Genomic DNA, 23,002 nt, shown 5'->3' with positions numbered 1-23,002 from the left:
TTAACTTTACTTGAAAACTTACACACAACAGACGACCGTTTTTCGAACGACGTCAAAAAATATAACATCGACGACTACAACGTCGACTACGACAAAGTATTCAAAAATTTTTATTGTATTTTGAGTACATCGAAGAAAAGTAAACGAAAAAAATACGAGAAAAAAAAACACCTCAAAAAATACAACAAAATACAACTATTTGACTCGATTTCTTCTTGTGTCTATAATTTTTATATATAATTTTATATATTTTTGTTTTTTTTTATTTCGAGCTACTGTTCTTTAATATTTTTTTATGTTTGTGTGCGTTCTTTTCAATGTTTCTGTGTATCTTCTACTTCATTGTACAATTTTCGTCGTTTTCGTCATCAGCAGGAATAAAAATTTGCCAGCATTAAAAAAGAGTTTATTTTTTTTTATATATAGAAAATAATCAAATAAAAAGAAATCCTTATAACAAAAAATAAAAAAAATAAAATGATTTTAAGGAGCTCATAAAAGTAAAAAATACAAAAGTAAAATACAAAATGAAATGAAATAAAACGTAAGCAAGAGAAGCAAGCAGCAGTTTTATGGCCATAAAGGATAATTTTGCATCTAACGAATCTCAGTACAGCACGAAAAAACGGTTTAAACTCTACACACAGGCCAGCGTCACTAACCAGCCAAAAGCTATAGAATTTTGTAAATAAAATCGTTAAAAATTCTGAAAATTATTAAAAAAAATAAAAATATAAAGAAAATAATCAATAAAAGTGTTAAAACAAAATCTCTTTTAAACAAAATAATTCAAAATTTATCGCAAAAAAGTGCGTGTACTTACGTGTAAATTAACGTTAAACGTCCGTTTAAATACAGGCAAATACAGTTGTTGTACCAGGCCTGGGAGTGCGTAAAACACGCGTGAGTGTGTGTGTGTATGTGTGTGTTCTACACTTACACATGTCTGCATTGCTATTTGTGTATGTGTAATGAGCCATTAAAGTGCAATAATTTATAGTCAAAATCCTCCCCTTTACTTTTCCCAAAAAAACGTTTTAATTTCAAAATAAAATAAAAATAAATTTGCATTTAAAATTTAGTTAAAAAATGAAAAATAAATAAAGAAAAAATTAAATAAATGTCTCAAAAATAATGGTGCTAATTTGATGGTGCATTTAAAAAAAATTTCACAAAAAAAAAGGAAATAATAAATACAAAAATATTCTACAACCAGCAAAAAAAAAACAACGAAATTTAAAAGCCGTCGGTAAATTGGTGGCTTTTTGCATTGCAAATTATTGAATTTTTACTCAGTTGTACATAAAGTTTTATTATTTTTTTGTTGCTCATTTTGCATAAATGTTGTTGTTTTACAAATGGATACCTGTCTCACTTTGAAATACAGGTGAGTACTTTATTTTTTTTTAAACAACTTGTTCTACACTACTCACACGCTTGGTAAACCAAACAGCGTTTGTTTTAGTATGAATTCAAAAATATAAAAAAATTGTAATAAAAAATTTCAAATTATTTCAAGTGACAATTAAAACAATTGTTTAATGTGGCAAAGTATTTCAAGTGTATCATATCATTTGCTTTTTTTTGCAGCACTTGTCATAGTTGTTAAACAATTAATTAAATTGTATGTAGTTTAAAGTTAAATAAAAGCAAAATAAATTTATGCAATTTAAAGTGTATAAATGACAAAAAAAAAATGTTTTGCTTTAAGTCTAATTAAATCTAAATTTTTAATCAGTTCCAAGTTAATTAAAGAACATAAAGAATTCATTAGATAAAGATAAATTTTAAATAATTTAAACAATTATTTGGTTCATATTTAAACCTTTGCCGTAGAACATGCTTATTATATCGGCTGATTTTAAAGAATTTTAGTTATGGCAAACTGTATTCTGAACATCCATGTTTCTACTTTAGTTTTCTTTTTAAAGTTACAGTATTATTTCTGCACAGATTTAACATGTTCGTTGTGATTTGTTTCTATTTTTGATACTAGCAACAGAAGTATTACAATTTAAATAACCTAATGTTTGCCAAACTCAGCTAAAAATTTTCAGATAAAACAGAAAAATTTTATCATTTAAACTGAAACATTTGATTAGAAATAAATTCGGTTATCACAACCAAAACTATTTTCTCTGTGTGTCTAAAATAGAGACGACTTAAATAAATTATTAATATTTAATAATAGTTTTATTATTAATGCTTAACAATAAAACTTCTATTCATATTTAGAGGAAATAATGACAATAATACTGACTTAAATTTGATTATATACATTCGGATTTGAAAACTTAGTCGGACCTCTTAAATCTTTTAATAAATGTATACTTTTTATTGAATTTTTACCGATTATTTGAACAAATTTACTGGTCTTTGGTTTAATTAAGTATTTAAAAATTCTTGGGAATGAGAAATTTAATTTATTATTTCCTGGGAATGAAAAAAGTACGAGAAATTAGGAACTCTATTCTATTAACATATTCTAATTTTATACTGAATTATGATGGAATCAATTTATTTATTCCAATCAAATACATTTTAAAGCACAAAGTGCAATTGTTTAACACTATAATAGATACAATGAAAAATGTTTTGGTTTATTTTCATCTTCAGTATCACATAGGGTTGCCAAATGTCCCGATTTTAGCGGGATTGTCCCGCTTTTAGTCATGAAATCCCGCGTCCCGCTCGGGATTCGTAATTCGCGCTTTTTTGGATTATAATATCTAGTTTTAAAGAACATCATTATGTTGAAAATGTATAAAAAATCTAACAATTAAGTGGAACTGGGGGTCGATTCCGGTTCTGTGAAACGGTGAAATGAAAAGTTTTTTCACAGAATTACCCAAGAATTGGAGGCGTTACTCAATGAAGATAGTTGTCAAACTCAACAAAGTAAATTAGCTGGAAAACGCCATTTACTTTGTCTGATTACTTGTTCACTCTTATGTGGAAATTCAATCAAATCATATTTAAACAGATGTGAAAAAATTATTAAATATATATTGGGTGTATGACTTAATTTCTTAACTCACAATTTTAGCATTTATTTTTAAACATTTGCACAATTTAAATTTATCCCAACTTTCTGGCAACATATGGGTTCCAAGCCAAAATGCCAAGAATGAATCAAGCCAATTTCGGATACTCTGTTCTGAAGTGAAGCTTATCCCAGAGAGAGCGTTCTGCATCGATCGGAAGAAATAGTAGTCGGACGGTGCACGGCCTAGACTATAAAGCGGGGGAGGCAAAACTTTTTAACAAGTATTGCAACATGTGGCCGAGCGTTGTCATGATGGAAAATTATTATTTCAAGTCTGACCGCATATTCTGGCCAATTTTCGCTTCAAACGAATCAGTTGCGTTCAATACAGTTTTCCTGTAATGGTCTGATCAGATTTTATAAGTTCATAATAGATAGTACCCTTTTGCTCCCACCAAATACAGAGATATACCTTAACGCCATGGATATTTGACTTTGGTGTCGATTCGGCTGGTTGGCCAGGCTTCATATACGATCTCTTACGCTTACACGTAGAAAATGGATTCGTCGTAGCAACCGAATTTGTTGCCAATCGAATGATTCTGTCTTAGTGATCGAATTTTATAGTTGTGGCTACATAATTTTAGAATGGGAAACAAAAGTGTGGTTGCTTCAACCCAAATTCTATTCTAATTCTTTTTTATCTACTGATTTTCTCTTGAAAGAACCGAAAAATTCTATGTGTGCAACCGAATTATTCGATTGGCAACAAATTCGGTTGTTACTACGAATCTGTTTTCTCTGTGTAGGATTATCGTAATGGATCCATTTTTCATCGTAAGTAATGATTCGGTGCAAAAATGATTTTCTTTTATAATGTTCAAGCATAATATCGGACATGCAAAATCGTATTTTAAGGTCTCTCGGCTTTAATTCGTATCCTACTGCTCGCAAACGTTTTGAAATTGCTGCTTGAGAAGCTCCCAATGATTTTGCAAGTCTTTGTTGAGCTTTTCAACAATCTTCATGGAGTAATGCGTCAATTCTTGGTCTTCAAACTTTTTTGGATGGCCTTGGCGATCTTTGTCAATTTTATTCTTATTTGGTCAATGCACAAGGTCTCCTATCATGTCATATTGTCATAATGTCCTAATACTGCACAATGGTTTGAAATGCTTTTCAAGCAAACAATTTCCTAAAATAATACTACTCTGTATTCTATGTTCATTGTGTTATCGCAACCAACCAGCAGAGACCTAAGAAACGGTTAAGTCGAGTTGCGAAATATTAGGACATTATGACAATATGACATGATAGGAGACCTTGTGCATTGACCAAATAAGAATAAAATTGACAAAGATCACCAAGGCCATCCAAAAAAGTTTGAAGACCAAGAATTGAAGCATTACTCCATGAAGATTGTTGAAAAGCTCAACAAAGACTTGCAAAATCATTGGGAGCTTCTCAAGCAGCAATTTCAAAACGTTGAATGACCAATTGTGATATTGGTAATAACATCAATTCGGCATCGTTCTAAACCACTTCAAATTACACGAAGCAATACTCAGGGAATTTTGACAAAAGACCTCCATGCGTACAAAATGAAAATATGGAAAGCTCCGGCAATTCAAGTTTAATGGCAAAGTGAAGTCAATGACAATTTTTCGAAAAAGTCATCTTCTCCGATGAAGCGCATCCCATCTGAATGGCTTCGTGATTACAAAATGGTCGAATTTGGGGCTCAGAAAATCCTCATGCAATCCATGAGAAACAAATGCACCAACAACGAGCAACTGCCACATTGTGCATGAAACAATCGATTTATTGCAGCAACGATTTCCAGAACAAATTATCTCAAGAAATTCTGATGCCAACTGGCTACCAAGATAATGCGATTTAATGCCCTGCGATTTTTTCTAAAATCTCAAGTTTATGCGAATAAACCAGAAACAATTCCTGAAAAAGTCATTGATAATTTCATGAAAATAGTAACGGCCTGTCATAATAGGAATCTTTACAATCCAATAAAATAATCAAAACTATCTCTAAAAATACGTGTTTTTATTTTAAAATTAAATGCATTCTTACTGAGACATCCTTTACTACAAAAATATTTTATTTTAGTATTTATCATACCCATGAAAAACTGTATTAGTTCTAAAATTAGTTCTTAAACGAATGCATATCGCCAGTACTCATTCTAGTTTGGTTTTGCGGCTAATGATTTTTGGTTGAAATTGTCACCCTGAGAACTAGTTCTATGGAAGCGATATATACATACATATGTAACTAACTCACCTTCATAAGAACGGTTCTAGAATTAATTCTTCCATAATTGTTTCTTTTTATTCGAAATTGGAACTAGTTTTTTCATTACAAAAAAGTATATTAAAATGCTAATTTAACGATTTTTTAGTCTAATTAACGTTTGTTGCATTAGTTTTTATAAATGACCACATTATACATTTTTTTTGTCAATTTTCTATAATGAACACAATATTTCATTTTTTTTAAAGTTCCTAATGAATTAGATTAATAGATCCGTCCAAATCCATCATATGTTTAATTTCTGTTCATCATTATTAAAGATCAACATTTTATATTGTAATTTTCTTCAATTATGTTTTTTTTTGACAAATAAAATTGAATTTTTCCCAACACAAAATTCAAAGTTTTTTTAATGGTTCCGTAAAGTTCAAGGCATATTAATTAGCTGAGAGCGTCTCGGCCATAGAGAAACATAGAGCGGAAACTAGAAAAAAACTCAAACAAAAAATTACTCAAAATAATCACACATACGAGTGTTGTTTTTGTTTTCACATAGTTTTTTCTACTAATACATTGTCACCACTTAGGTTTCTGACAACTGAGTTAGGTCTTTGACAGTGGAGTTTCCGCTCCATGTCTATTCTCTATGGTCTCGGCAATAATGCCAATATTTGTTAGTTGTGAAATGATTTTCAATGTCAAAATAATTTATTTTGGTTATTAATTTTTTTTTGAGGATTCTATATCACAGCTACTAGCTTGATGTTGTTTAATACACAATTTAATTTATTTTATGATTTATTTGCAAAATTAGTTTACCAAATTTTCAGTTTTTTTATTTTTAATTTATAAAATATTTCTTTTTCAACTACAAATATAAAGAAATTTTGACAATACCGATCACATATGTATATAAACTATTTTTTATTCTAAATTGAAAAATCGTATGCATTAGAATGAAAAAATATATTTTTTCCTCTCTTATTCGAACAAATTTTTATTCGAATTACAACCTTACCTTACTTCTTGGCTGTCTGATATATATCTGACTTATCTTAACTACAACCTATAGATTTTCTTTCCTATCGAGTCTTCTTATTTAAATTTAAATATTTTGTTTCAATCTATAAGTTAAACAGTTATCAGCTGTTAGGGTTTGATCCGGTGGAAGTGGGCGTGGCTGTTTATTTTTTCACTTGTTTTCAGAATATTTATTTTTTACAATATTTATAAATACATATGTACATAATTCTTGCCAAGAGCAAAAACATTTTAAGACTTCTTTGTTTAAAATAATTAAAAATAATTCTTATTTAGTTGTATCATGTCCAACAAAAATATTATAAATTATTATAATCAACATTAATAACATGTCAAATATGACATTTCATTCGTATAAATACGTTTGTAGCAATAAATATTTGTATATTTCAATAAACATACATATACACATGGATGATACACGTGTATATGTTTGTGTGTTGATTTATATTTTTTTTGTCAAATAATATTCGACTAGATAAACAAATGTTTTTAGCTACAATTTCCGTAACATAATGTCAACAAACATAAAGAACTCATGAAAAAAATAGAAAAATCATAAAAATAAATTAAGAGATTAACTAAAAAAATTAAACAGCACTGGAGGGAAAAATATATCGAACAAGCAGAAAATATTTACACAAACATTATTATAGGCGAATCCGCCCATCATCGTCAGGCCAATGTGCAGGTGGAAAGAATTTACAAACAAAATATATAGACTTTGAACCACCAAGTTATGCTGGCTGAGAGGGAGGTGGCTGTTGATCTAATGGTCTAATGGAATGACATAAACAGAGGGATTTTGTTGTTAAAAAACTAAAATCATCTAATAGTGCATGAAATATTTTAGATGAAAATGTTGCATTTTGATAAAAAGAAAGAATAATTTAAAAGATATAAATTTTTTTATTATTCTTTTATTTAAGTGAACAAATCATAAATTAACTAAATACGGCGATAGTTGGTTGTCCTGCTTTTATTTCTTATTTTATTATTTTTTTTTTTTGCTTAAAAACATTTAAGAGCATGAAAACCCAAATAGAATTTTTGTTAAATGTTTGTAATGTGGTGTGGCTGTTGATTTAATTAATTTATGATGACGCGAATCATTTAATGTAGAGATGGGAAATGTTAGAGTAATGGGGTGCCCGGGTGTTAGGAAATTCATGTTTAAACTAAAATGTTTGGAGTCTTTTTAGATCTACTAAGCTACTGATCAGATTTCCAAAAGGTGTTTAATACATGCTGCTTTTTTTAATAGTTAGATGAAGAGGTATGTCAACATTTACTTCTTTCGGTATTTATTATTTGATTCTTAAAACATTAAAATTGCTGAACATATTTTCTCTCTGGTGTTCCTAGCCGTCACATTTGTCCAACAAAGTATCTTTATACGTACGCGCCTGATTCGTTTGAACCGAGCATTGGCCGAAAAACTATAAAGGGTCCTCATGTAAACGCTTAAAAGCCTCGCAAACTGTGCAATCTGTGCATTTTTACACTCTCGCAAATGAAATGTCAAAAAACGTATGGAAATTCGTTTACACAACTCCGATAAGTTTGCGCGACAATTTAGACTCGCAAACTTGAATTTATTGTGCATTTGATGAATCAGCTGCTTTTGTTTACTTTTATTTATAAGAAATAAAAATCAAATAAAATATAAAAATTTTGTGCATGTGAAAATTGTGTAACTTCGGAACAGAATGATTGTATTAAATGACATTGTGTATGAAAACATTAACCAACAGCTAGAACATAAACATAGTCCTCCAAACTATGTATACCACCGTTTGTTCCAAAGATTTAACTTTCATTCAACATTTTAAAATTAAAATTTATACAATTTGAAAAAAAATTATTAAAGCTTTTGTTGAATTTATGTATTTTTATTTGACAAATATAAATTTTCTGTATAAACTTGCACAAAATTGAAAAGGTGGGTTCATGAAACATGTCGCGCAAATTTGCCCATTTGCACAAATGGGAAACTTAAGCGTTTAAATGAGTACCCTTATAGTTTTGTTAAAAAACTATTTAGAATGATGTGGAAGTTTATAGTACAGACTTAGCACCATCCGACTACAATTTTTTTTTTTTGGAACAGAGTATCTGATATTGGCTTGATTCGTTCTTGGCCTCAAAAGATGAGCAGTTCTGTTGGCTCAGAATCTATATGTTGCCAGAAATATGGAAAAAGTTCATTGCTAACAATAGCCATTACTTTGAACAAATTTATATTGCACAAATGTTTCAAAATAAAATCTTAAAATTAAAAAAAAATCCGGATTATCAAGTCATACGCAATACATTACAAAAAGTTCGCCATTAATGTTATTATGCGTCGCACAGTGCATAATATAAGGTGAATGCATCTCATAATTAATTTTTGCAAATGTTTGAAATTAACCTTAAAACAAGTTATATCGTAAAGTATTGTATTATGCCAACAGAAGTATTCGAAAATGGCGACAGAATGGAGACTTTCGACATTAATGATTTGCGAAAATAAAATTATACCATATTCAAGGACGTATTTTTAATATTTATAATTATTTTTTTAGAATTGTTATGCTGGAAAGGGCATCTTATCCAGATTCTGTTTTTGTTATGACTTTTTTATATATTGTTATCAGATTTAAAATTTATTCATTTGAGACATATAAAGTTTTTTGGCTTACCTACGCAACTTTGACTAGGATTTTAACTGTTGGCGCCATTTGCCGCCGATCTAGTTTTAATATAGAATTAATGTTTGACTTATTATCTAAAAGATATCTCAAAACTAGCTGCCTTTGCATGACTATATACAAATGGCATGCAAAAATGTTGAGCAACTCAGAAATTAAAACCAAAAATTGTAAATTTAATGAGCTATTTTATCTTAGCAGTTTTGCGTTTCTTATTAAACATGAACATAATTTAAATAATTATGAAAACCTATTTTTTGGAACAGTGTTTTAAAAAAATGTTTATATAGAAATAAACGAGACATCACTTGTTGAAATCGGTTTATATTTGCAAAAGTTATTAAAGTTTTTCGAAAAAAGTTCGAAAAAATTTACCTTGTAAATTAAAAATTGTACAAATTTTTGTTCGTTAGTCTTTTGTTTTTTAATTCAAATGATCTGGGGGAGAAATACAAAAAAAAAGGTTTCATCCGATTGGAAAAATTAAAACCATGTTTAGTTAAGAACTAAATTTTCTTTATACATTGGTATAAATTTGTATAAGCTTTCATATCAAAATAATCAAAAACTGACTGAGTTACAAGTGCATAAGTTGACGAACATCACTGATAACAGCTTTTTAGAATAACTTCTGAATTTGAGGGTGTTTCTGAAATTTTTTTTACACAATTTATAATGTACTCAGTAAGACCTATAAATCTAATGACAAAATACATAAAAACCCCTCTTTTACTTGACTTAACATCTCACTTTTATAGAAAAACAAGTAAGAAAGTATGGACCATATAATACCCTACACTAAGTAAAAGATCAAAAACTTTTTTCTTTTAAAATTTCAATAATTTATATTTTTGAGTGATTTTCGGAAGTGGGCCTTATATGGGGACTATGAGCAATTATGGACCGATCACCATGAAATTAGGTAGTGTGATTTATGTCTACATGAAAGTTTACTATGCTGAATTTTGTGAGTATACCAACATTTTTAAGCGATTTATGCACGTTAAAGTGATTTTCGGAAGCGGGTCTATATGGGAGCTATGACTAATTATGGACCGATCGTTACAAAATTTGGTGACATGAATTTTGTATATATAAAACTTATTTGGAGCGCAATTTGTGGAGATACATTTATAAATTAAACATTTATGACCGATAAAGTCCAATTTCGGAAGGACATTTGTATGGGGGCTAGGTGAAATAATGGACCGATTTCAGCCAGTTTCGATAGGCTTGGTCGGACGGACATCGTTTAATCGACTTAGAAAGTGATTCTAAGTCGATGGGTATACTTTAAGGTGGGTGTTAGACTAATATTTTTGGGCGTTACAAACATCTGCACAAACGCATAATACCCTCCCCACTATGGTGGTGTAGGGTATAAAAATAAAAAATGTATTTTTAAGAGTTCTTAACTTTTTTTTATAATGATTCGATTTTTACGTTTGAAAAAAAAAATTAATGCTTAAAGTCACACCTATTCAGCAGAGAAAAAATATTAGAGAAATACTCATCCATTCTAAATTGATTATTTTAACGCAAGCTACAAAACTCATCTTTATGTTTTTATACCCTACACCACCATAGTGGGGAGGGATTATGCGTTTGTGCAGATGTTTGTAACGCCCAAAAATATTAGTCTAACACCCACCTTAAAGTATACCGATCGACTTAGAATCACTTTCTAAGTCGATTAAACGATGTCCGTCCGTCCGTCTGGTCGGCTGGCTGGCTGGCTGGCTGGCTGTCCATGTAAACCTTGTGCGCAGAGTACAGGTCGCAATTTTGAAGATATTTCGATCAAATTTGGTACATATTAATTTTTGGGGTCAAGGACCAAGCCTATTGAAACTTGCTGAAATCGGTCCATTATTTCACCTAGCCCCCATACAAATGTCCTCCCGAAATTGGACTTTATCGGTCATAAATGTTTAATTTATAAATGTATCTCCACAAATTCCGCTCCAAATAAGTTTTATATACACAAAATTCATGTCACCAAATTTTTTTACGATCGGTCCATAATTAGTCATAGCTCCCATATAGACCCGCTTCCGAAAATCACTTTAACGTGCTTAAATCGCTTAAGAATGTCGGTATACTCACAAAATTCAACATAGTAAACTTTCATGTAGACATAAATCACACGACCTAATTTCATGGTGATCGGTCCATAATTGGTCATAGCTCCCATATAAGGCCCACTTCCGAAAATCACTCAAAAATATAAATTATTGAAATTTTAAAAGAAAAATGTTTTTGCTCTTTTACTTAGTGTAGGGTATTATATGGTCGGGCTTGACCGACCATACTTTCTTACTTGTTTTTTTTTTAAATTTGGTTTAAATAATTTAAGAATTATGAAAAAGTATCAACAAGTTACGCCAATACCTCCCATAATTTTTTCGTACCTACAATAAAAATTCTGCGGATTTCGGTGTAAACAAATGTTGTTGCCATATTTTTTTCGAAAGAGCCCGATTTCGTTAATGTTATGAATTTTAAATAAATATGTTTGATCAAATTTTCCCTGTGGTCAGAAAGGCCTAATTTACAGTTTTCTAACACACAAACATTTTTATGCTAGATTTCAATAGCAATCAAGTTTTGTTTAGCTCTATACAAATTAAAAGTTTGGGGTAATTTTGAACCTAAGTATATTTAAGGGTTAATTTTAAAATTTGGAATTTAAATATATTATGTATATCGCTATGTTTTTATTAGAAATTTTTTTCAAAATATGGTAATTTTGTTCCTACATTACTTATTGTAGTGGCCTGAGACACATGGAGAATTTTTATTGGTCTGTTCAAAATTTATTTTTCCGGGCACTATACCTTAGCCATTATTTTAGCAAAAGAGTTCTTTTCTACCATTAAAAACAAACAATGTTAAACATACACACAGATACACACATATACATATACATACATATGGATTTAGTTAGTGCCACACAAAAGTATGTTTTTGTTTGGCACATGCTCTTCCACTGCTGAAGTCCAAAAACTAAACACATCTAGTCACTGCCACTGTCACAAACAATAAGTCACTTCTGTGGCATCAACTGGTAGGAGAATAACTAAGAGGAAGAATATAACAAAAACAGCAACAACTACGACAATAAAACATAAACATTTGTGCGATATTGTCGTCGTTTGTAGTTATTCTTGTCTAAATTCTATATTTTCCTTCTAGAGGTCGTCGCAGAGGAACATATTCATATGTACTCGTACATATGTATGTAATAAACGATTGCGTTGCTGTAGTAATAATTTTTTGGTGCATTTTAAATGCAGAGTTTTTTTTTTAAATTATAGACAAAATAAAACATAAAAAAACTGTTAAATTGTATGAATTGGATACAAAAACAATGCAATATACAGTTCAACAACTTGCATCGATTTATATGAAAACATACATATGAACAATATGTACATTAGACCAGCTCTTAAAAACTAGATTTGCTTTGGATGCAAGCCGCTTGCTAATTATAAAATTACTTTTTTAATTTCTAAATAAATTTTGGTATTAAACCATTATTTTTGGAAAGTTTAAAATATTTCAGAGAAAATTATTTTTCCAAGAAGGTATTAAACATTAAAACATGAAAAATAACCAAGTTATTAACATTTTTCCATGACATATATTTCAAAATCGGATTTTTAGCTACTAATGATCAAAATAACACCCAACAAAAGCAATTATATTTTCTAAGGGCTGGTCTAATGTACATATATTTACTCATTTGTTTATTTGGATATGCTTACTACATACAGTATCGGTCAAAATGTGCGTTATAACTTTTTTACAATTCAAACGATAATAAAGATTTAGGAAACATCAAGTGCACGCGAGTATGACTTAAAAATTTTAGATTTTTTTTAAATTTTAGGTTTTATTTTGAAATATTTGTACAATATAAATGTATTCAAAGTATAGGCTATTGAAAGCTATGACCTTTTACCATCTTTCTGCCAACATATGGATTCCGAGCCTAAAAAACTGCTTATCTTTTGAAGCCAAGAACGAATCAAGCCAATATAGGATACTCTGTTCTGAAGAGAAACCTATCCCAAAGAGAGCGCTCTGCATTGATCGAAACAAATAGTAGTCGGAACGGACACGGTCTGGACTATAAAGGCAAAACGTCTCAATCACTTCATTCTAAATATTTTTTAACAGGTATTTGATGGAATATTATTGTTTCATGCCTGGATTCAAACGAATCAGTTGCGTTCGATGCAGGTTCACAGTGATGGTCTGGTCAGATTTCGGCGGCTCATAATATATAGGACCCTTTTGCTCCCAACAAATACAGAGAATTACCTTTGGTGTCGATTCGGCTGGTTGGCCGGACTTCATATACGATATGTTAAGCTTCGGCTTATTGTAATGGATCCATTTGCATTGCAAGCAATCATTTCGGACATGGAATATCGTCTTTCAAGGTCTCTCGGCTGCAATTCGTAAAGTACCCAATTTATCTGCTTTTGGATGAATCCTGCTGCTCGCAAACGTTTTGAAATTGAGTAGCTTGAGTAGAAGTTCCCAATGATTTTGCAATTTTTTGTTGAATTTTAGAAAAATCTTCATGGAGTAATGCCTCCAATTCTTCGCTTCAAACTTTTTGGCGGTTCACCACTTCTGAACCGCACAAGTCATCTCTCTCACATTCACCATAGGCTTGAGCGGCACTTTTTTTTTCAAATTAAACAATTAAAGCAAAACTTTCCGCATATGACGATACATTGGTAAAAAATTCGACTTTTTCGAAGCAAAGAAATCTTAACCAGTTTTGTCCGATAGGTTTGTAGCTCACTTAGTACATGCTATTTTAATATGTTACCATTTTATTACAAAGATATTTATCATTTTGTATTGTTTAGTTTAATCAAATATTTTTTGTTTTAAAAACAAGCAAATTTTTTTCCCTAAAGAAATAATATAGAAATAATGTTTGTCTTTTGACCGACACTGTACATATGTGTACGCATAAAAGCTTGTAATATCTGTGTTTATTAAGATTGGCCCGTTTGTATAAAATCAAAAAAGTCACAACTTGATCTAGCTTCAGCTTTCAGCTGATTGAAATGTCAAAAATTTTCCTTTTCAGGATTTTCTCTTATTTGTTTCATAGGAACATTGTTTTCGAAATTATACATATATGAACACAAAAGTCTGCATTAAACAATTGAAGCACAATATAATATATCTTTAAAAGCTTATATGATCGGATGTTTATTTTATGTTAATAAATATGAATTTCAAAAAATTTTCATAAGACATCAAATATGCCTATTATTGGACCTTAAAAACAAATAATAGAAAATTCAGAAAACCCTTTAAAAGGAAATTTGTTATTCTGGTTTAGATCAACATGGAATCTTAACTAGTCTTCTTTGGTCGAAGTTTTTGTTGGGCCCTCCTAATGTTGTTTATATATTTGTTTGTAAATAAATGACGGACAAACTGTCTTTTAGTCATTTTGTTTGATTGTTCATTTGTCGTGGCGCTACGCTTCAAATGTAATGAATTTATTTCTATTTTGAGCAGAGTTTTAAAGGACTTTTATAAATGTTTAAATTATAGGGAGAACTAACTGGTTTTCTTCAGTTTATATTGGAAATGGATACGGTTTTTTAACAAGGAAATTATTTCCTTAAATTTTAAATTTTGTTGACAGAAACATAAATTTTGACCTATAAAATAAAATTGTTTTTCTAGCGTTCTATATTTAAGTTCGGGAATTTGAATTTGCAGAATAGTAAATAGTTTTTCGCCTGGTAGCTTGCACCAACAAAATATTTTTGAAAATGCAGTTTATTTGCATGATTTCTTCTACCATTTCGTTCTCTTGATATGTTTCTACTTCACAGCTACGAAACGTTGCAAACATAAAGAGAATGGAATAGAACTGGTCCCGTTATGGGTTCTTTGGAAGTAGTCAACAGTTCACTGTGGTTCCAAATCAAAATCTAGGTGGACAAAATTATTTGGCGCTCTTCTTATATAGAATTGGTGTCTCCGTGTCTCTAGATATATAAAAATCATTAATAAAAAAAAATTAAAAAAATACATTTTCATGTGTTTCTGAAACTAAATTTTTAAAAAGATTATATTTCAAGTTACAGTAAAAATAAAATATTTCTAAAAATTCCATTTCATAAAAATTAAAAAAAAGTATTTTTTTACAAAGACATTCCCCAGAAGTTTCGTTAAATGATGTATATAGTCATTGGGCGGGCTTCCACGGTCTTTTTTTGGCAGAAAAAAAATATCAGTATATTTGAGATCACAGTTTAAAGGACTATAACAGGAAAATGGAGAGGACCATAAATATAAGATATACACTTAATAAAAGCCTATATCAATGTTTATCTATGTTTTGAAGTATGAATTTCTGTATGGTAAAACAATTGAGATATATGTAATTTAGTAAAGAAGTAAAATATTAAAAAAAATTAACAAAAATATTATTAAATTTTTTTTTAACTTCTGGCGCTTCTGTCGAAAAAACGAAATGTCCAATTGAAAAACCCATTTGTATTAGAGGAGAGCAGATTGTCAGCTTCCTAAAAAACTTCGCTTTCCAAATTCTGAAGATACCGATTTCATAATTTTGTCCACCTAGATTTTGATTTGGAACCACAGTGCAGTTCTAGAACTTCATGTGAAAGGAACCTGGCACTTTAATATGGAGTTGGCATAGAAAGGAGTAAAATTATACGTTTTGGATACTGAACTACCCCAAACCAAATTGTTCTTAAGTAAAAATTTATTAGAAAATATGTTATGTAGTGTGCAATTTTTTTGCAATCATTTTTAAGCAAACAAAATGAAAAAATTATGGCTATAACTTTGAGATATACTTCTTCAAAGAAGTATATCTCGAAGTTATCTTCTACAATAAAAAACGTTGGTTAATCCTTAACACTAAGAGCTAGTTTCTTACTTGTCAGTTAAACGTAGCTTAACACGCTGTTATATTAAACCTGAAACATATTTAGACGGGGTTTAACTAATGATTGTGTTTCTCACTAATGGATTAATTTAGTCGGTATTGCCATACTTTTCAGTCAAATCACATGTTTATTCCTCAAAATGTTTCATATAAATATGGCAATACTTAAAATTTTATAAGAAAAAGCAACCGCGTATAGAACATTTATTGTAAATTTTAACTTTGTAAAAGAAAAAGTGGCAAATCAAAACAAAGAGCTGCTGTGCTGAATTGTTTATTTTTTATCTGTTTGTGCTTTGGCATTTTATTCTTAGGTTTAACTCACCAATGATGCTCAGTTAAACCCAGATTATATAGTAAATAAACAATAAGTGAGAAACACAATTATTAGTTTAATCTAGGTTTAAACGAAGAATGTAGATTATCTTTATCCCAGAAACTAACTCTAAGTATATACAAATTTAACAATATATCTTCTATCTACCTATTGGGTGTATGACTTAAAAATGCGGGATTTTTTATAAATAAATTTATTCAAAGTATTGACCTTTGCTATGACCTCTTCCCATCTTTCTGGCAACATATGTATTCTTAGCCAAAAGAATTGCTCATCTTTTGTGGTCCAGAACGAATCAAGCCAATATCGGATACTCTGTTACAAAGTGAAGCGAATGCCAGAGAGATCGTTCTGCATCGATCGAAACAAATAGGATTCAACATCGCCTAGCTTAAACGCCAAAAGGTAAAAACATGAAATTTGGACTATAAGTTCCCATCTCCCTATGTAGATCCACTAAGAAGTAATTTATTGAAATTCGTGTTTGGTAGTTTTTTTTTGAAATTAAAACTTTTTGGGTAGAAAACCAGTAAATACTAAGTTTTGGTACTTTTTTTGGCCATTAATATTTCTTTATCAAATTTTACTAAATATGAAATTGGAGCTTTTTGAACATTCGAACCGTTTAGGGGTAAAAACGATAAAATGCATTTTATTAAAAACTATGAAGCCAATTTTAAACATTTTTTCCTATAGTCATACAAAAATTAACTAACATGATTTTATGTGGAACAGTAAACAGTTTGATACTTTTTTAAAACATATTTTTCTTGAGCACATGAATCGTTTGAGCCATGTTACAAAAATTTTGCCAAAACAGAGTACATTGAAATTTCAAACTTGACGAGTGTTCAAGGGGGAAAACGAAAATTGATACCTTTTCTTATAATGGTACTTTTTTAATATATTAAAATATTTGAATTATATTCATAAGAATCAAGGGAAGGGGGCTTAATGGTATTAAGGTAGCAAATAGGGAGAAACAGTGGTACTTTATCGTTCTTCAAATGATACTTTTCGAATTTTCTATAATTAAATTAAACACTGATTTAGAAAATAAAGGGACAAAAGAGGTACATTTTTATAGCTAGAAGTACTTTATGAATAATGGACATGGAAATATAATATGAAGCATTCTGAGGGAATGAGAATTCAAAATGGATAATTAATGGTACTATTTCTTTATTGTAATGGCACTTTTTGAATATTTTATAATAATGAACTTAAAATAAAATTAGGCTCACATGATCCTGAATGAGTTAGATTCCTCAAAAGGCGACTTTAGTGGTACCTTTCATCCTCTTAGTGGTACTTTTTGAAATTTCAATAAGAGTGTAATATTATTGGCGGATCCTCATAAGATTCTAAAACCATCTAGCTATGTCCGTCCGTCTGTCTGTTGAAAGCACGATAGCAACCAAACGAAAAGTTCTAGCTGGCTGAAATTTTCTAGCCGAATATAACACACTTTGGAAAATGGAAGATGGCTTTTTGAGATTCCTTTGTTCAAGGACAATTTTTTATGCTAACTGTTTTATTGAGATGCGGTTTTCAAAATAAATGAGTTCAAAAATTATAAAATCTGACTAACATATTTTTCACGAATCTGTTAAACAGACATGAACTTTGAACCTATATGAAAACCAAACTAAACAGAATTTCGGAATTCTAGAGAAGAGCAAAGGTTCAAAAATTAATTTTTTAATCCAAATTTTTCTTTTTGTCCCACCAATTTTGTTTGCATTCATACTTATTTCAAATACCTATAGAATACATTCCTTTCAACTGAAATGTGGACGCATGTATCCGTGCAACTTTAAATACACACATAAATACATCAGCTAATAGCGAGATGGATAGATAAAATTTGTTAATTTATTAACAACGAAAATAATCATAAGCAGAATATACAATAAAACATTTATTACAGATAAAAATACACACAGGCCGCCACATACTATATTCATACAATATAATAAATTTATAAATATTTATGAAAGTATAAATTTTTTTTTTCTTCATGTGTGTTTATGACTGTGACACAAAATAAATAAACGCCACAAAATTTATTTATTTGCTGAAAAAATAAATTCAAAATTTTTGCTGCACACAATAGAGATAAAATATTTATTTATTTTTTTTTTGCGCAAATATTGTATTTTGTTGCTACAATATTTATTTTATATTTTATTAGAAACTGAAATTTATTACAAATAATTTCGTGTGTAATGTAATGTCTTGATGAAGATGATGATTTTCTTGAAATTTATTCATAATATTTTTTGGGTTTTTTCTTGTCATTTATATATTTTTTAATTTTTTTTCTTTTTGAAATTTTATGAAAAATATTCAGGACGTGCCAATTTTTTAATGTAAAAATATTTTGAAAATTTCTTGAGTCTACTGAAAAATTTTTTTTATGCGAAATTTATTTGAAAAATTAATTTAAATAAATTATAAAATTTCAAAATGAAAAATGTTCATATTTTTATTTTTGTGAATCATCGAAATAATTTCTTTAAATTATAGAGGGTGTTAGGAAGAAGTAATTGTTGATCCATAACTTAGGATATATTAATGACACTTTAACACATATTTTGATAAATATTTAAGGCATTATTCATAAACAGTTTTTAAATTTAAACAATGTTTTAAAATCTAATTTTGTGTGGAAATTTTACTTTAAAAAGTTGCATAAATTTATATTTTTTTTATTATTTAAGAAAATACAAAATTAATATTAAATTTCAAACTAGGTTTGTATTTGTATTATAAATTCTTAATCAAATTATAGAAATTTTTTAATATTTTGTTTGATATGCTCATTAAAACAGTCAGAAATTTAAACATTTAAATAAAATGTTTCAACAAGATTTTTAAAATACAAAACAGAACATTTTTATAGCTTCTTTCCAATAAAAATACAATTAAAAAAAAACAAGTAAGTCACTAAATTTAAGTATGTATATCAAAATTGTTTTAATAAAACAGTCTTGTTCAAAACATCATCAAAGTTGTTTTTATTATTTTCTTTTTTTAAATTAAATTTTGTGTTTTACAAATTTTAGTATGATGTTTAACAAATTAATAAAAGCACTTTGTTGCATTTATTTATATCTGTTAGACAAATATGTTTTTTTTACAAATATAGATTTTATTTTATGTATTTTAAATAAACTGTGTGTGGAATACCACCAATAAAATTGACAAATAAATATTTAGTAAAAATATTTGTGGAACATCATAAGAATTTTAAAAAATTTAGTGGTTTTATGGATTATTTATGTGTATATATTTTAATCGTATATCTACACTTATCTAGTTACTGTTCGATATTGTATTATGCTACCAATTACATTATTATAAACAACTTTCCTCTGTAATGATGTGAAATGTTTATATATATACTAGCTTAACCTGCTGCGCTTCGATACCTCTATCGTAGTATAATTAGATACTGATATAGAGAAATATACAGTCAAAATTTCAGTGGTTTAGACTCCTATAAGTCACAGACAAACAAATAAATAAACAGAAATACATTAATTTTTATATAATAGATATCAAATTTTAATATAAAAAGTTAGAATTATTGGTGGTGGGTATATAAGATTCGACTCAGCCTAATCTAATCGACAAAACCTTTATTTTGCACTAAAAATACTGCTATAAATATGTTATCTCAAAATGTTAATATGAACAAGTTGTATTTGGTAATTGCAGTTATTTCAGTAACGGTAGCCAGTCTTGCTTTTATAGTTTTATATGGAAAACCAAAACAAAATTGTAAAAAAATGATACACTTACGATCACGAACGTGACACACTTTGAAAACCAAATTAAAGTGTTTAGTGTGATTATTACACCGTACGACACTCAATATTAAACACGAACCAGATGAACACGAACGTCAGAAACAATAAATTAAATGGAGAAAAACTGCGTTTTCAGTTTTTCATTTCGTGATCCTGTTTCATTTTAAAAGGACTTCAAATTTTTAGAGGAGTAAATTTTTAAAAAAATGTTTTAAAATACTTCTGATCATCCTACTATGTCAAATTTGTTGTCAAATGATCAAGAAGAGTTGTAAAATATTTCGTATTATTTTTATTTTATCGTGTAAGAATGAAAAGATATCAAAAATGTCATTTAAAATTTTTATCCTTGAATATTTTTTTTTAAAAAATTAGTGAGTTAAAGATCCAAATATTGAATACCACATGCCAAAATTTCATCCTTCTATCTTAACTACTTAAGTGTTAAAAAATATTTTAAATTTGAATTATTTGATTTTTTATATTTGATTTTAATATTTCATTCGAAAAAAATATAACAAAATCCGTTGTGAAAACCAACGAAGAAGACTTTTTAATAAACAAGTAAAATGGTATAGTTTTGCAAGCCCGAACTAATGATACCCTACACCGGCTATATGATTATAAAGAGTTTTCTTTTGATATGAAACTTATTTGTGTTGAATCTTATTTGAATACACACATTTTCGGTAGTGGGGCTTATATGGGAGCTATGACTAATTATGGACCAATCGTCACAAAATTTGGTGGGATGAATTGCTGAATTTGGTTTGAATATGTTTATAATTAAGATATTTCTGAGAGCTTAACTATTTTCAAATAGGACAATTGTATGGGGGCTAGGATAAATAATGGGCTGATTCTAACCAAATTCAATAGCCTTCGTCCTTGGGGAAATATAAAGGTTTGTGCCAAATTTTGTCGAATTATCTTTAAACCTGCGATCTGTAGTTTGATTACAAAGTTTACATGGATGGACGGACAGATGGACGGACATCGCTTAGTCGACTCATAAAGTGATCCTGAGCAGATTGGTATACTTTAAGGTGGGTGTTGGGACAATATTTTTGTATGTTGCAAACAACCCGTTATACATCCCCCACTATGGTGGTGTAGTTTATAAACATGCACTTTTCTTAATAAAACTTTTTTGTATAATAATACATTTATTGTTATATTTTAATTTGACTTTTATATATGTAAAGGATGAAATTTTGACATTTAGTATAGAATATTTGGAAAGGAATTTATTGGCAATCTTAAAGGATATTAAAGGATAAACATTTTAAAGGACATTTTTGACATCTTTTAATCCTTACAGGATAAAATAAAGATAATACAAAATATTTTACAACTCTTCTTGTTCTTTTGACACACAACTTGTCATTGTTGAAATAGCAGGAGTATTTTTAAATATTTTTTGAAAAATGTACTTCTTTAAAACTTTGAGGTCCTTAAAAGAGGACACAGGATCACGAAATGAATAACTGAAAACACAGTTTTTCTCCATTAAATTTATAGTTTTAGACGTATATCATCCGGTTCGTGTCTAACGAATTGTTTCTCTATTTGTCGGACGGTGTTATATGCAGTAACCTGTTTTTTAGTAAAAGCAACTAAATTTTGATTTAAATTAAATCTTCGCCACTTACTGAGTACTGATAACAAACTATGATTTTGGTTCCAGAACGCGACATTGGAACATGAACCAAATCAAATGAAAACTGTACAGTTAATCGTGCTTTGTCCGGCATTTTTTAATTTGTTTGGAATAATTTGTACATTTTTATATCAGGTCATGATGGAGTTTTCTGTGGAAACGCCCATATCAGACTATTGGTTAATCATTACTCAACTACTTCTAAGTTATATAGGTGATATATAGAACTCATTACAAATTCTGTTAATCTGAAATCACATATTATTACAATTTTTTTTGAAAAGATATCATAAATTAAAATGTATTATAATTGATTTGCTGAAACCAACCACTATTTCACCACTTTCATTTGTAAAAACTAATAAATCGACTATTAGAGTGGATGTTGTTACTAAACAACAAAATTTAAATGGATTTATTACAAATATTAGTGTTTATACCTTCAAACTTATTCTTGTTTGCCATTTTTTAAAATTTATAAAAAAAGTCTTAAAAAGAATTTCATTTTATGTATAAACCAAATGAAATTAAATAATCAAGTTTTTAACTAAATTAAACAAATACTCAATACTAATACAGACTTACATACAAATATATCTACATATATATGTACATTTAAATGATAAAATTCAGCATATATATTAGAGTGCTCCAAGATTGTATGGCCAAAAATAAATGTCAAGCTAAAGCTCACTTCCTAGAATTGAATTGTCATATTTAGGGGAATAAGTACAATTATTATAGTCTAGAGAATTTTATATATACCCCGAAAGTTTTACTAAAATTGGACAACGTTAACCCTTAAATGGTGAAGGTCAAAGTCAAATCTGGAAATATTTGGAATTTCTAATGAAAAGATAGCGAAATATTATATGTTTTTGGATGGATTTTTATGAAACTTGTGAAAAATGTCTTATATTTTCAATAAATGTGGAATAATCAAAATTAACCTCTAAAGCCCAAGCTTTTAATTGTGCTAAACAAAATTGGATTTGATTTGATCAGAGCAGTTGCTCCAACAGTTAACGTTATGCTATAATCCAAATACTTTACAGAATGAATTTCTACAATACATAGAACAATTCCATGTTAGGAGGACGGTCAGAATTAGCAATTTAATTTTTTTGGGAGCCCTCTAATATACATTTATAAACTTTATATACATATAAATAAGCCAAATAACAATTTTGTATAAAAAACATTATTGTACATAGAAAATTAATGAAATGAACAAACATACA

General features: G+C 28.9%; 1 protein-coding gene across 1 annotated transcript in view; it reads left to right on the top strand.

Moving 5' to 3' along the window:
- Window positions 1–1,328: 1,328 nt before the first annotated feature.
- salr (spalt-related) overlaps window positions 1,329–23,002 on the top strand; it is a 70,234-nt gene continuing 48,560 nt past the window's right edge. Inside the window, exon 1 of the mRNA XM_065502012.1 lies at window positions 1,329–1,387. The gene's annotated coding sequence lies outside the window, so the exon portion shown is untranslated. The remainder of the gene's footprint in view (window positions 1,388–23,002) is intronic.

The sequence above is a fragment of the Calliphora vicina genome, chromosome 2 (genome assembly GCF_958450345.1).
Source record: "Calliphora vicina chromosome 2, idCalVici1.1, whole genome shotgun sequence".
Lineage (NCBI taxonomy): Eukaryota > Metazoa > Arthropoda > Insecta > Diptera > Calliphoridae > Calliphora > Calliphora vicina.
The sequence above is the reverse complement of the archived record's forward strand: the minus strand, read 5'-3'. Positions and strand labels throughout refer to the sequence as shown.